The sequence below is a fragment of the Trichomycterus rosablanca genome, chromosome 23 (assembly GCF_030014385.1).
Source record: "Trichomycterus rosablanca isolate fTriRos1 chromosome 23, fTriRos1.hap1, whole genome shotgun sequence".
Lineage (NCBI taxonomy): Eukaryota > Metazoa > Chordata > Actinopteri > Siluriformes > Trichomycteridae > Trichomycterus > Trichomycterus rosablanca.
In genome coordinates this window covers 14546641-14560514 of record NC_086010.1, presented here as the reverse complement: position 1 = coordinate 14560514, position 13874 = coordinate 14546641, and the positions used below count along the sequence as shown (strand labels likewise).

Sequence of the window (13874 nt, the reverse complement as noted above, 5' to 3'; positions counted from 1 at the left end):
CCATTCACATAAAAGTTTGCCTCATCACTGAACAAAATGTTCTGTGTAAACTGAGGGTCCTGTTCCAATTTTTGTTTTGCCCATTCTGCAAATTCAGTGCGCCGATCTGGGTCATCCTCGTTGAGATGCTGCAGCAGCTGGAGAATGTAAGGGTGCCATTTGTGAGTAGCTAATATCCGCCGAAGGGATGTTCGACATGTCAATGGCTGTAAACAAAGAGAAGCTTGTAAATAACTCATGATAGAAAGTTACGTTAAAACCAAGCACACCATTGTTTTTCTTGTGAAATTCCCAATAAGTTTGATGTGTCACATGACCCTCTTCCCATTGAAAAATCTAAAGTTGGATCCAAAATGGCCGACTTCAAAATGGCCGCCATGGTCACCACCCATCTTGAAAAGTTTTCCCCCTCCCATATACTAATGTGCCACAAACAGGAAGTTAATATCACCAACCATTCCCATTTTATTTAGGTGTATCCATATAAATGGCCTACCCTGCAGAATTGTTGCTCTCTACAAAGATGGCCTAGGCTATAAGAAGATTGCTAACACCCTGAAACTGAGCTACAGCATGGTGGCCAAGGTCATACAGCGGTTTTCCAGGACAGGTTCCACTCGGAACTCAACACACAGCCATTAATGTCTAAATGGCTGGCAACATAAGTGAGTACACCCCACAGTGAACATGTCCAAATTGTGCCCAAAGTGTCAATATTTTGTGTGACCACCATTATTATCCAGCACTGCCTTAACCCTCCTGGGCATGGAATTCACCAGAGCTGCACAGGTTGCTACTGGAATCCTCTTCCACTCCTCCATGATGACATCACGGAGCTGGTGGATGTTAGACACCTTGAACTCCTCCACCTTCCACTTGAGGATGCGCCACAGGTGCTCAATTGGGTTTAGTCCATCACCTTTACCTTCAGCTTCCTCAGCAAGGCAGTTGTCATCTTGGAGGTTGTGTTTGGGGTCGTTATCCTGTTGGAAAACTGCCATGAGGCCCAGTTTTCAAAGGGAGGGGATCATGCTCTGTTTCAGAATGTCACAGTACATGTTGGAATTCATGTTTCCCTCAATGAACTGCAGCTCCCCAGTGCCAGCAACACTCATGCAGCCCAAGACCATGATGCTACCACCACCATGCTTGACTGTAGGCAAGATACAGTTGTCTTGGTACTTCTCACCAGGGCGCCGCCACACATGCTGGACACTATCTGAGCCAAACAAGTTTATCTTGGTCTCGTCAGACCACAGGGCATTCCAGTAATCCATGTTCTTGGACTGCTTGTCTTCAGCAAACTGTTTGCGGGCTTTCTTGTGCGTCAGCTTCCTTCTGGGATGACGACCATGCAGACCGAGTTGATGCAGTGTGCGGCGTATGGTCTGAGCACTGACAGGCTGACCTCCCACGTCTTCAACCTCTGCAGCAATGCTGGCAGCACTCATGTGTCTATTTTTTAAAGCCAACCTCTGGATATGACACCGAACACGTGGACTCAACTTCTTTGGTCGACCCTGGCGAAGCCTGTTCCGAGTGGAACCTGTCCTGGAAAACCGCTGTATGACCTTGGCCACCATGCTGTAGCTCAGTTTCAGGGTGTTAGCAATCTTCTTATAGCCCAGGCCATCTTTGTGGAGAGCAACAATTCTATTTCTCACATCCTCAGAGAGTTCTTTGCCATGAGGTGCCATGTTGAATATCCAGTGGCCAGTATGAGAGAATTGTACCCAAAACACCAAATTTAACAGCCCTGCTCCCCATTTACACCTGGGACCTTGACACATGACACCAGGGAGGGACAACGACACATTTGGGCACAATTTGGACATGTTCACTGTGGGGTGTACTCACTTATGTTGCCAGCTATTTAGACATTAATGGCTGTGTGTTGAGTTATTTTCAGAAGACAGTAAATCTACACTGCTATACAAGCTGTACACTGACTACTCTAAGTTATATCCAAGTTTCATGTCTATAGTGTTGTCCCATGAAAAGATATAATGAAATATTTGCAGAAATGTGAGGGGTGTACTCACTTTTGTGATACACTGTATATATATATATATATATTATATATAGAAGAGTGGGTTAGGGCAAAGGGATTATGGTCTTGTCCCATTAACTCTTTAGCTTAGGAACTTAGTAAAAAACAGATAAAAACATCTTATGGTCGCCACATTCATGGATAGAACTTAATGAGATTGCAAAATATGACCTTTGCAAAGATCATCAGTGCTCAACAGCAAATGAACCTTGTTAGTGAGATATGTTATGTTTTAACTGACCTTGAGGTCATCTTTGTAATAAAGACGTCAATACGACACACATTTTTTAATGGACAATGTGTCTGTGAAGCTCCTAATTAACACTTTGGGTCTATGCAGACTGCAACAAGGAACAATATCATTAAACAATTCAAGGAATCTGGAAGAATTTCAGTGCGTAAAGGTCAAGGGCGCAAGATTAATCTGAACGCCCGTGATCTTCCATCCCTCAGACGGCACTGCATCAAGAACCACCACTCAACAATAGCTGATATAACCACATTGGTGAGGGATTACTTTGGCAAACCTTCAACCCTCAAGCACTACAATACAGAGTTACATGCACAAATGCCACTTAAAACTTTACTGTGCACAAAAGAAGCCTTATGTTAACCTTGTCCAGAAGCGGCGTCGACTTCTCAGGGCTCTGAGGCATCTAGGATGGACCATCAGACAGTGGAAACGTGTACTGTGGTCAGATGAATCAGCATTTGGTGCTCCGGACCAAAGACAAAAAGGACCATCCAGGCTGTTATCAGGAACAAGTCCAAAAGCGAGGGTGTGTCAGTGCCCTTCACAAAGGTAATTTACACCTCTGTGATGGCAGCTTTAATGCAGAAAAGTACATTGAGATCTTAGAGCAACGTGTGCTGCCTTCAAGACGTCGTCTTTCCCAGGGACGTCCGTGCATTTACACGGAAGAAGAGGGTACGGGTACTGGACTGGCCTGCCTGCAGTCCCGACCTGTCCCCCCAATAGACAAATTGCAACCACACGAAACTATAAAGCAAAAGCATTATGGGTTGATCCAAAATGACTTATATTATAGTTAGTTATAGAGATGTCAATGATTCATCGATTCACTAGTACACAACACAGATGAATGCTGAATTCTAATGGCTGAGCTCAGACTGCTGATTTGAGACACGCCCTCAGTGCACATGCGCCAGTTTCTTTCAGAGACAATTAGAAAACAGTGTTAATTCTTAGCCTACTATTGCCAAAATGCTAGGACTCATTCACCAGCTGCACAACAGTGGAGGACTCATTTTATTGCCATTATAAAACCATACAGAATAGTACAACTTAAAACACACACAAACACACATTTAAAGAATATCACACTAATGGAATTAATTTGGCAGAAGGAAGCGTTCCAATAACCATTAAAAAATACCACGTTGTGCTTAGCAAACTTAGCAATTTGTTCGTTCGTAATTTCCACCCGCCAGCCTGCCCACATGCCTGCCCACATGCCTGCCGACCAGACCATCAGCACGTGCCTGAGGGACATTCAAGAAGTCCATCTGTTAAATTAACACAGTGCCACGAGGATGCTCAACCCCTCTCTACGATTCATTTTCCATGGCACCGTTCTAGCATGCTGCCTCGCAAAGGAAGCTCAGTGAACGGAGACAGGGTGGCATCAATCAGCTCACTGCGCTGTACAAATTGCATAACATTAAAACCACCTCCTTGTTTCTACACTTAGTCCATTTTTATCAGCTCCACTTACCATATAGGAGCACTTTGTAGTTCTACAATTACTGACTGTAGTCCATCGGTTTCTCTGCATGCTTTGTTAGCCCCCTTTCATGCTGTTTTTCAATGGTCAGGACCACCACAGAGCAGGTATTATTTAGGTGCTGGATCATTCTCAGCACTGCAGTGACACTGACATGGTGGAGGTGTGTTCGTGTGTGTTGTGCTGGTATGCTGCTGGAGTTTTTAAACCCCTCACCAACCAAATATATCCAGCCAACAGTCTAGAAGATGACCGACTCAAACAGCAGCAATAGATGAGCGATCGTCTCTGACTTTACATCTACAAGGTGGAACAACTAGGTAGGAGTGTCTAATAGAGTGGACACGGTATTTAAAAACTCCAGGAGCGCTGCTGTGTCTGATCCACTCATACCAGTACAACACGCACTAACACACCACCACCATGTCAGTGCCAGTGCAGTGCTGAGAATCATCCACCACCTACATAATACCTGATCTGTAGTGGTCCTGTGGGGGTCCTGATCATTGAAGAACAGGGTGAAAGCAGGTAAAAAGTATGTAGAGAAACAAATGGATTACAGTCATTAATTGTATAATGACAAAGTGCTTCTATATGGTAAGCAAAACACGTTAAACTACAAATTGTTTGGACATGGTCCATCGAGGGCCTTGAACATTCCCTTAACCACAACCCCCTTCCCCCATCAGCTGATAACACCACTGGGGCCTAATTACAAAATTCTTTGTACACAGTTCTCTCAGTGTTACCCTTACAGGTAATAAAATGGACAAAACCATTTTCGAAAGAGTTGGGACATTTACAATGTTTACAATGTTTCCACTGATCAACTTCTAACACATTTTTTGAAACACTCCACAATAAGCAGGTGAATTGGTAACAGGTGAGGGAATCATGAATGGGTTAGGGTCAAAGGCTTTACAAGCAATGATGGATCACCACACTGTACCCAGCATTCAATTCAAATAGAGCATTTCTAAATGCAAGATTCCACATTAATTAGGTATTTTAACATACACCAACCAGGCATAACATTATGACCGCCGACAGGTAGGGTGGCCAGCCGTCCGGCTTTAGGTCGGACAGTCCGGTTTTTCAGCTGCCGGTCCTCCGCCCATGCAACGCTGGGACGGACACTTAAAAATCCTCCTTTTGGAATGAACTGGTTACATTTTTGATCAATATTATCTGTCATTGGCTCAGGTACACGTCAAAACAAATGCTCACCCACCACTGGCCAATCGCAGAAGGTCCGCCCTCTAAATGCTAGTCTGTGATTGGGTGGTTGAATTTCGCCCGCTCGCTCTGTTCTGCATATCTCTCTAATTGAGTCAATTAGTAAACTTTTGGCAGCGAGGAACAGACTTAAATATCAAAAGTAGACACAACATGGTGAGCAAAACAGTCATTTGTTATAGAATTCTTGCTTAAATTGGTCAAAAACTCTGTTATATGGGTTATGGTTTCATTCTGTGTGTTGCAGTATCATGTCCCCCTGTTCCTGGTATGACGTCCTCCTTTTTGTGACTATGAATGTGGCCACCCTACTGACAGGTGACGTGAATAACACTGATTATCTCTTCATCATGGCCACAGTTATATGTGGTTTTACGGGAAGTCTACAGATATATCAACAAGAAAATGACATGCATTATTCTGTACAGTGTGTGGGCTTTACTGGCCTGCCTCCAGTCCAGATCTGCCACCTATTGAAAATGTATGGTGCAGCATGAAGACGAGAATCAGACGATGGTGATCACGGACTGTTAAGTAGCTGAAGCCTCGACTCAAGCAAGAATGGGTGAAACAGTTCCCAAACCATTAAAAACTCTCATTAATAGGAGTGGTGATGGAACGCAGTGCTAGATATGCATCTGTCCCAACTTTGAGTGTGTTGCAGGTATCAAATTCTAAACACAATGATGTTGATCAGTGAAAATATTGGAAATCTTGCAAAGATTCAAAAGAATTGACAAATCACTGATTCTTCTTTTTATTGCATTTGACAAAATGTCCCAACTTTTTTGGAAACAGGGTTTGTATTTCTGCTTGGCACTGGAGTGGTTTTTTGGATCTTTACTATTCTTTAATTTAAAAGTTAAAAGAAAGACTGAAGAGTCAAACTACGAACAAAATTATTATTAATTATTATTTTATTATTATTAAAAAATCATATTTGCATTTTTTTTATATTACTCTTTTTCTGTAGCACTTTGAGATTTGTTTTCAAATGTAAAGTGCGTTATAAATACAATCTAATATTATTATTATTATTATTATTATTATTATTAATATATTTAATATCAAAATGACAAACTATGGCACAATCTGGCAACACCCTTCCTGTCAATTTTTATTTATCTATTTTAAGTAATCATTGTTCTGGTTAGGGGCGTCATGGTGGCTCGTTGGGTAGCACTGTCACCTCACAGCAAGAAGGTCCTGGGTTCGATCCCCAGGCGGGGCGGTCCGGTCCGGGTCCTTTCTGTGTGGAGCTTGCATGTTCTCCCCGTGTCTGCGTGGGTTTCCTCCGGGAGCTCCAGTTTCCCCCCACAGTCCAGGGTGTTGCTGTGTGCCTTGCGCCTTGCGCCCATTGAAAAGCTGGGATCGGCTCCAGCACCTAGCTGCATGTCCTTGGACTGTTTGAGGAGACCGGAGCATTCAAAGCAAACCCACAAACACAGGGAGAACATGCAAACTCCAGACAGAAAGGACCCTGACCGCTCAAGCTGGGCGTCGAACCCATGACCAGGGAAAAGTTCTTGTTTACGTTAATCAATTCTTATAAACTAACCTGGCTGCATGTCCTTGGACTGTTTGAGGAAACCGGAGCATTCAAAGCAAACCAACAAACACAGGGAGAACATGCAAACTCCAGACAGAAAGGACCCTGACCGCTCCAGCTGGGCGTCGAACCCAGGACCAGGGAAAAGTTCTTGCTTACGTTGATCAATTCTTATAAACTAACCTGGCTGCATGTCCTTGGACTGTTTGAGGAAACCTGAAGCATTCAAAGCAAACCCGGACAGACACAGGGAGAACATGCAAACTCCAGACAGAAAGAACCCTGACCACTCCAGCTGGGCGTCGAACCCATGACCAGGGAAAAGTTCTTGCTTACGTTGATCAATTCTTATAAACTAACCTGGCTGCATGTCCTTGGACTGTTTGAGGAAACCGGAGCATTCAAAGCAAACCAACAAACACAGGGAGAACATGCAAACTCCAGACAGAAAGGACCCTGACCGCTCCAGCTGGGCGTCGAACCCAGGACCAGGGAAAAGTTCCTGCTTACGTTAATCAATTCTTATAAACTCATTTGGCTGCATGTCCTTGGACTGTTTGAGGAAACCTGAAGCATTCAAAGCAAACCCGGACAGACACAGGGAGAACATGCAAACTCCAGACAGAAAGGACCCTGACCACTCCAGCTGGGCGTCGAACCCAGGACCAGGGAAAAGTTCTTGCTTACGTTGATCAATTCTTATAAACTAACCTGGCTGCATGTCCTTGGACTGTCTGAGGAAATCCGGAGCATTCAAAGCAAACCCGGACAGACACAGGGAGAACATGCAAACTCCAGACATAAAGGACCCTGACTGCTTGACCTGGGCGTCGAACCCAGGACCAGATGCGATGCAATGTGCATACCAATGCATGCCTCTATGTAAACAGTTCTGGTTGTTATTCAAACTACAAACAAGCCAAAAACCATGTGATCATTCATTCACGTCTTGCACACGTATGATCCCAACAACATAAATGTGATCAATACTCCTGTCCAACCTTACAACACGAGCATCATTCAGACCCAGACTGGAAGAGACAGGATGCTGCTGCACACACTCACCAGACAGATTCAGATGGAACAACGCTCTCCTCCCTGGTCCTCTTCTCTTTGTGTTTGCTTTTGTGTATTGTCCACACCGGTCCTCTCCTCCACCGCGTTCCGAGTCCGGTGATCACCCGCAGAATGGCTCTCTCCTCATGGGAGAAGGTGAACGATAGAACCGGTGGCCGGATGTCCACTGTTGGAAGCGCAGGGTCCCCGAGACAGAGACAGAAGCAGCGGAGGCTTTCAGCATCCTGCACTTTCACACAAAAACACACGCACACACATTAGAGATGTGTCGTTTGCTTAGGAGTCGGTGCTTTGAGTCGATTCTTTTCGGCGAACCGTGGAGTCGTTTTCGCAGTCAAAAATAACGAATAAAACAATTTAAAAGTTAAGAAAATAGATTTTTATGTGACGACTGATGCAAATAAATTATACCAATGTTAATAAATAAATCTGTTATGAAGAGATGTGTCGTTTGCTTAGGAGTCGGTGCTTTGAGTCGATTCTTTTCGGGCGAACCGTGGAGCCGATTAGCACTGAATGAATAATGAATGAACGAATTTAAAAATAAAATACAATAGATATTTATCTGACGACTGATGCAAATCAATTATAAACATGTTATTAAATGAATGAATGAATCTGTTATAAGGAGATGTGTCGTTTGCTTAGGAGTCGGTGCTTTGAGTCGACTCTTTTCGGCGAACCGTGAAGCCGATTCGCGCTGAAGGAGTCAAAATTAATGAATAAATCAACTTAAAATTCACAAAATAGATTTTTATCTGACGACTGACGCCAATAATTCAATGAAATACATAAACAAATATAACATGTTAATAAATTAATAAAGTAATCTGTTATAAAGAGATATGTCGTTTGCTTAGGAGTCGGTGCTTTGAGTCGACTCTTTTCGGCGAACCGTGGAGCCGATTCGCGCTGAAGAGTCAATTTTGAAGTCAAGGTCAAAAATAATGAAAAACCAATTTAAAAAATAAAATTTAATAAATATATTTAAATAAGATTTTTATCTGACGCCTGATGAAAATCAATTAATAAAATAAATAAATAAATAAAACATGTTAATAAATGAATGTTATAAAGAGATGTGTGATTTACTTAGGAGTCGGTGCTTTGAGTCGACTCTTTTCGGCGATTCGCGGTGAAGAGTCGTTTTTGAAGTCAAACTCAAAAATAATGAATAAACCAATTTAAAATAAATAAAGAGATTTTTATCTGACTACTGATGCAAATCAATTATTAGCATGTTAATAAATGAATGCATTAAGTCAGCAGGCTGTATAAAGTTCACAGATTAGGAATGCCAGTAACTGAGAGGCTTATACAAACTAGTCTAGGCCTACACAAAACTTGAATGTGCGACTGGAAATAAAGATCAAACCCAGTTTATCAAGACTCATGTTGATGTGCTGCACCCATACTTCCATCTATTTAATGTAATAAACAATGTTCTGATCAGATAAGCAGCAACACTCCTGATGTTACAAACATTAGACAAACACAGCTTCAATGCATGGATGTGTTTGTTTTGTGTAATAATTACACATTAACGTCTTGTTTATGTATATAAATAGTTTTGACTTACGCAGCAACATTTTAGGGTATGTGGTAAGACGTTAGACATGATATTATTTGACTAAATTTAAGATTTAGTCAAAGACAAACAGACATGGCACATGGCTCACACGTATGTGGGGGTGATATTGACCTTGGAATCGTTTGGAAGCCAGACAAACCGATTCTTTCAGTGAGCCAAATCGCCTAATATGACTCACTAGGAGTGAGTCGTTTACACGCATTACAAACAATACAAGCTCAGAGCGCCATCTACTGTGGAAATCTCTGATCAGCCAGAACATTAAAACCACCTCCTTGTTTCTACACACTGTACATTCTATCAGCTCCACTTACCATATAGGAGCACTTTGTAGTTCTACAATTACTGACTGTAGTCCATCTATTTCTCTGCATGCTGTTCTTCAATGGTCAGGACCCCCCACAGGACCACTACAGAGCAGGTATTATTTGGGTGATGGATTATTCTCAGCACTGCACTGACACCGACATGGTGGTGGTGTGTTAGTGTGTGTTGTGCTGGGGTTTTTAAACACCTCACTGTCACTGCTGGACTGAGAATACTCCACCAACCAAAATATCCAGCCAACAGCGCCACATGGGCAGCGTCCTGTGACCACTGATGAAGGTCTAGAAGATGACCGACTCAAACAGCAGCAATAGATGAGCGATCGTGTCTTGACTTTACATCTACAAGGTGGACCAACTAGGTAGGTGTGTCTAATAGAGTGGACACACACTAACACACCACCACCATGTCAGTGTCACTGCAGTGCTGAGAATGATCCACCACCTAAATAATACCTGCTCTGTGGTGGTCCTGACCATTGAAGAACAGCATGAAAGGGGGGTAAAGTATGTAAAGAAATAGATAGACTACAGTCAGGAGTGTATATTTACATTTACATTTTCTGCATTTAGCAGACGCTCTTATCCAGAGTGACTTACAGAAGTGCTTCCATAGTAAACATTTCATTTCTCAAGTTTTAGTAAACAACAGTCAAAGAACACAAATCTGATGAAACCTGTTAGAACCAAAGTGTTTTTTTTGTTTTTTGTTTTTTGGAAATGGAAAAAAACATGTTAGTAAGTAAGTACAAGTCAGCTTAAGTGCTTGGTAAAAAGTTGGGTTTTGAATTGTTTTTTAAAGACAGCAAGAGACTCAGATGTTCGGACAGACAGAGGAAGTTCATTCCACCACTTGGGTGCTAGAACAGAGAAGAGCCTTGATGCTTGTCTTCCTTTAGTCCTGGGTGGAGGCTCAAGTCGAGCGAGACTAGTGGCTCGGAGGTTGCGTGGTACAGAGCGGGGTTTCATTAGACCACGAAGGTAACTTGGGGCTGGTCCATTTTTGGCTTTGTAGGCGAGCATCAGTGTTTTAAACTGAATATATTACTTGTAACAGCTCAGAAGGATATTTAATGTGAGGTGGAGTAAACACTATAGGGTGTTTGATTAAAACACAGGACACAGTAGAATTGCAATAAGGTTTCCTTCTTTACTGAGGATCAGTCACAAATGCCCACTAAGCTTGAACACATAGGCACAGTTCCACCAATCACAGTCAGTGTAAGTCACAATGTGGATGGTTTACATGCACTAGGACAATAAAACAAGAAAACCAAACAAATATTAACAATTTTTAAAAAAAATTTTTTAACTAAACAACATAAATTAACAAAGAAAACTTACATCAGGCATCCACACTGAGTTTACTCGTGCTGCCATGCCGCCAAACAGAAGAAAAGCTCTAGCATGGGGTTACAGAGGGACAGAATCAGGGGAAGGGGTGTGGCCAGGCCTACTTAGGTAATGGCAATTAACTAAGGGAACAGAAGTCAGTTCAGTGGAAAGGAAAACCATTAGAATGTTTATTCTATAGTTTTTTACATTGGTTTACCACCAATGACACTATGATCTTAATCAGTCGTATAATGTACAGTAAGTAAGTGATCAACCAAAAAAAGTATATACCTATATGTATATATATATGTATAGGTATATACAGTATATATATATATATATATATATATATATATATATATATATATATATATATATATATATAAATAAGGACAGAAGTTCAAATACAAATAAAAACCGTATTTTACATATATTTAGTTGACAACAGCACAAATTATATATATATACAGTATATATAACCACCTCCTTGTTTCTACACACATTGTCCATTTTATCAGCTCCACTTACCATATAGAAGCACTTTGTAGTTCTACAATTACTGACTGTAGTCCATATGTTTCTCTACATGCTTTGTTAGCCTCCTTTCACCCTGTTCTTCAATGGTCAGGACCCCCACAGGACCACTACAGAATAGGTATTATTTAGGTGGTGGGTCATTCTCAGCACTGAAGTGACACTGACATGGTGGTGGTGTGTTAGTGTGTGTTGTGCTGGTATGAGTGGATCAGACACAGCAGCACTGATACACACACATAGACCAGGCATAACATTATGACCACTGACTGGTGAAGTGAACAACACTGATTATCTCTTCATCACGGCACCTGTTAGTGGGTGGGATATAAAGCTGATGTGTTAGAAGCAGGAAAAATGGGCGAGCGTAAGGATTTGAGCCAGTTTGACAAGGGCCAAATTGTGATGGCTAGACGACTGGGTCGGAGCGCTTGCGGGGTGTCAGTATCTATTAAAAGTGGTCCAAGGAAGGAACAGTGGTAAACCGGCGACAGGGTCATGGGTGGCCAAGTCTCATTGATGCACGTGTGGTCCGATCCAACAGACGAGCTACTGTAGCTCAAATTGCTGAAAAAGTTAATGCTGGTTCTGATAGAAAGGTGTCAGAATACTCAGAGCGTCACAGTTTGTTGTGTATGGAGCTGCATAGCCGCAGACCAGTCAGGGTGCCCATGTTGACCCCTGTCCACCGCCGAAAGCGCCAACAATGGGCACGTGAGCATCAGAAATGGACCACGGAGCAATGGAAGAAGGCAGCCTGGTCTGATGAATCACGTTTTCTTTTACATCACGTGGATGGCCGGGTGCGTGTGCGTCGCTTACCTGGGGAACACACGGCACCAGGATGAACTATGGAAAGAAGGCAAGCCGGCGGAGGCAGTGTGATGCTTTGGGCAATGTTCTGCTGGGAAACCTTGGGTCCTGCATCTATGTGGATGTTACTTTGACACATACCACCTACCTAAGCATTGTTGCAGACCATGTTCACCCTTTCATGGAAACGGTATCCCCTGATGGATGTGGCCTCTTTCAGCAGGATGGTTTGAGGAGCACAACGACAAGTTTGAGGTGTTGACTCGGCCTCCAAATTCCCCAGATCTCAATCCAATCGAGCATATGTGGGATGTGCCGGACAAACAAGTCCGATTCATGGAGGCCCCACCTCACAACTTAGAGGAGTTAAAGGATCTGATGCTGACATCTTGGTGCCAGATACCACAGCACACCTTCAGGGGTCTAGTGGAGTCCATGCCTCGACGGGTATATATATACAGTATATGGTTAATGCATATGTGTGCAAAAATAATGAGAAAGGCAAATGATATTTATTTATTAGGATTTTAACATCATATTTTTCACACTTGTGTCATTCAAGACTGGACTATAGAAGGAAACCGGAGCTCTCAGAGGAAACCCACACAGACATGAGGAGAACATGCAAACTCCACACAGAAAGGACCCAACCCGCTCCACCTAAGAATCAAACCCAGGACCTTGTTTTAGCAGGATAATACCCAGCTGTATTCTGTTAGAACAGAATTCGTGATGAGAGTGCAGGTGCAGCAGGATATTCCACTAGCACACCAGCGCCGAGATTCTGAACTCCTCGGTTCGAAACTCGGCATTGCGACCGGTCGGCTGGGCGCCATCTAGCGGGCATAATTGGCAGTGCCTGCAGCAGATACGGTTCAGCAAGGGCGGGATGACCGGACTATGTGGGTGGGGTTTTTCAAACGCTGTCTAAGGACCCTGATTAACAGATAGAGAGGTGCCTATGCAGAACGCATAGGTGAAAAAGGGTTCCGCAAAGGGCTGCACACAGGTCGGAGGAGGTGTGAGCAGCAATATACCCACCTCGACTGCAATCAGGGACCCCCCAGCAGCAGAAGACAAACTGACTATGCTAAATTGGGAGAAAATGCAGAAATAACAATAGAAAAAAAGGAGAGAGTGCTGGTGTCAGACTTGATTGCTTGCAGTCCAGAACCGTCTCGTTAAAAAGAGCGTGATGCTTTATGAAGTACAATATACAGCAAGAGCAACAATTGGTGTCCTCAGTTCCAAATTGATTACAGATATATGAACTTGAGTGACGTCCCATTCTTAATCCATAGGGTTTAATATGATGTCGACCCGCTCTTTGCAGCTATAACAGCTTCAACTCTTCTGGGAAGGCTTTCCACAAGATTTAGAAGTGTGTTTATGGGAATTTTTGAATTTCATTCCTCCAGAAGCGCTCTAGTGTCTCCACACTAATTCATCCCAAAGGTGTTCTATTGGGTTGAGGTCAGAACTCAACCCCACACTATAATCCCCCCTCCACCAAACTTTACACTTGGCACAATGCAGTCAGACAAGTACCGTTCTCCTGGCAAACGCCAAACCCAGACTCGTCCATCCGATTGCCAGACGGAGAAGCGTGATTCGCCAC

General features: G+C 43.0%; 1 protein-coding gene across 1 annotated transcript in view; it reads right to left on the bottom strand.

The window, feature by feature from the left end:
• Positions 1–7791, bottom strand: part of LOC134300794 (catenin delta-2-like) — a 225680-nt gene extending 217889 nt beyond the window's left edge. The window contains exon 1 of the mRNA XM_062985217.1: positions 7646–7791. The gene's annotated coding sequence lies outside the window, so the exon portion shown is untranslated. The remainder of the gene's footprint in view (positions 1–7645) is intronic.
• Between the last annotated feature and the right edge of the window lie 6083 nt (positions 7792–13874).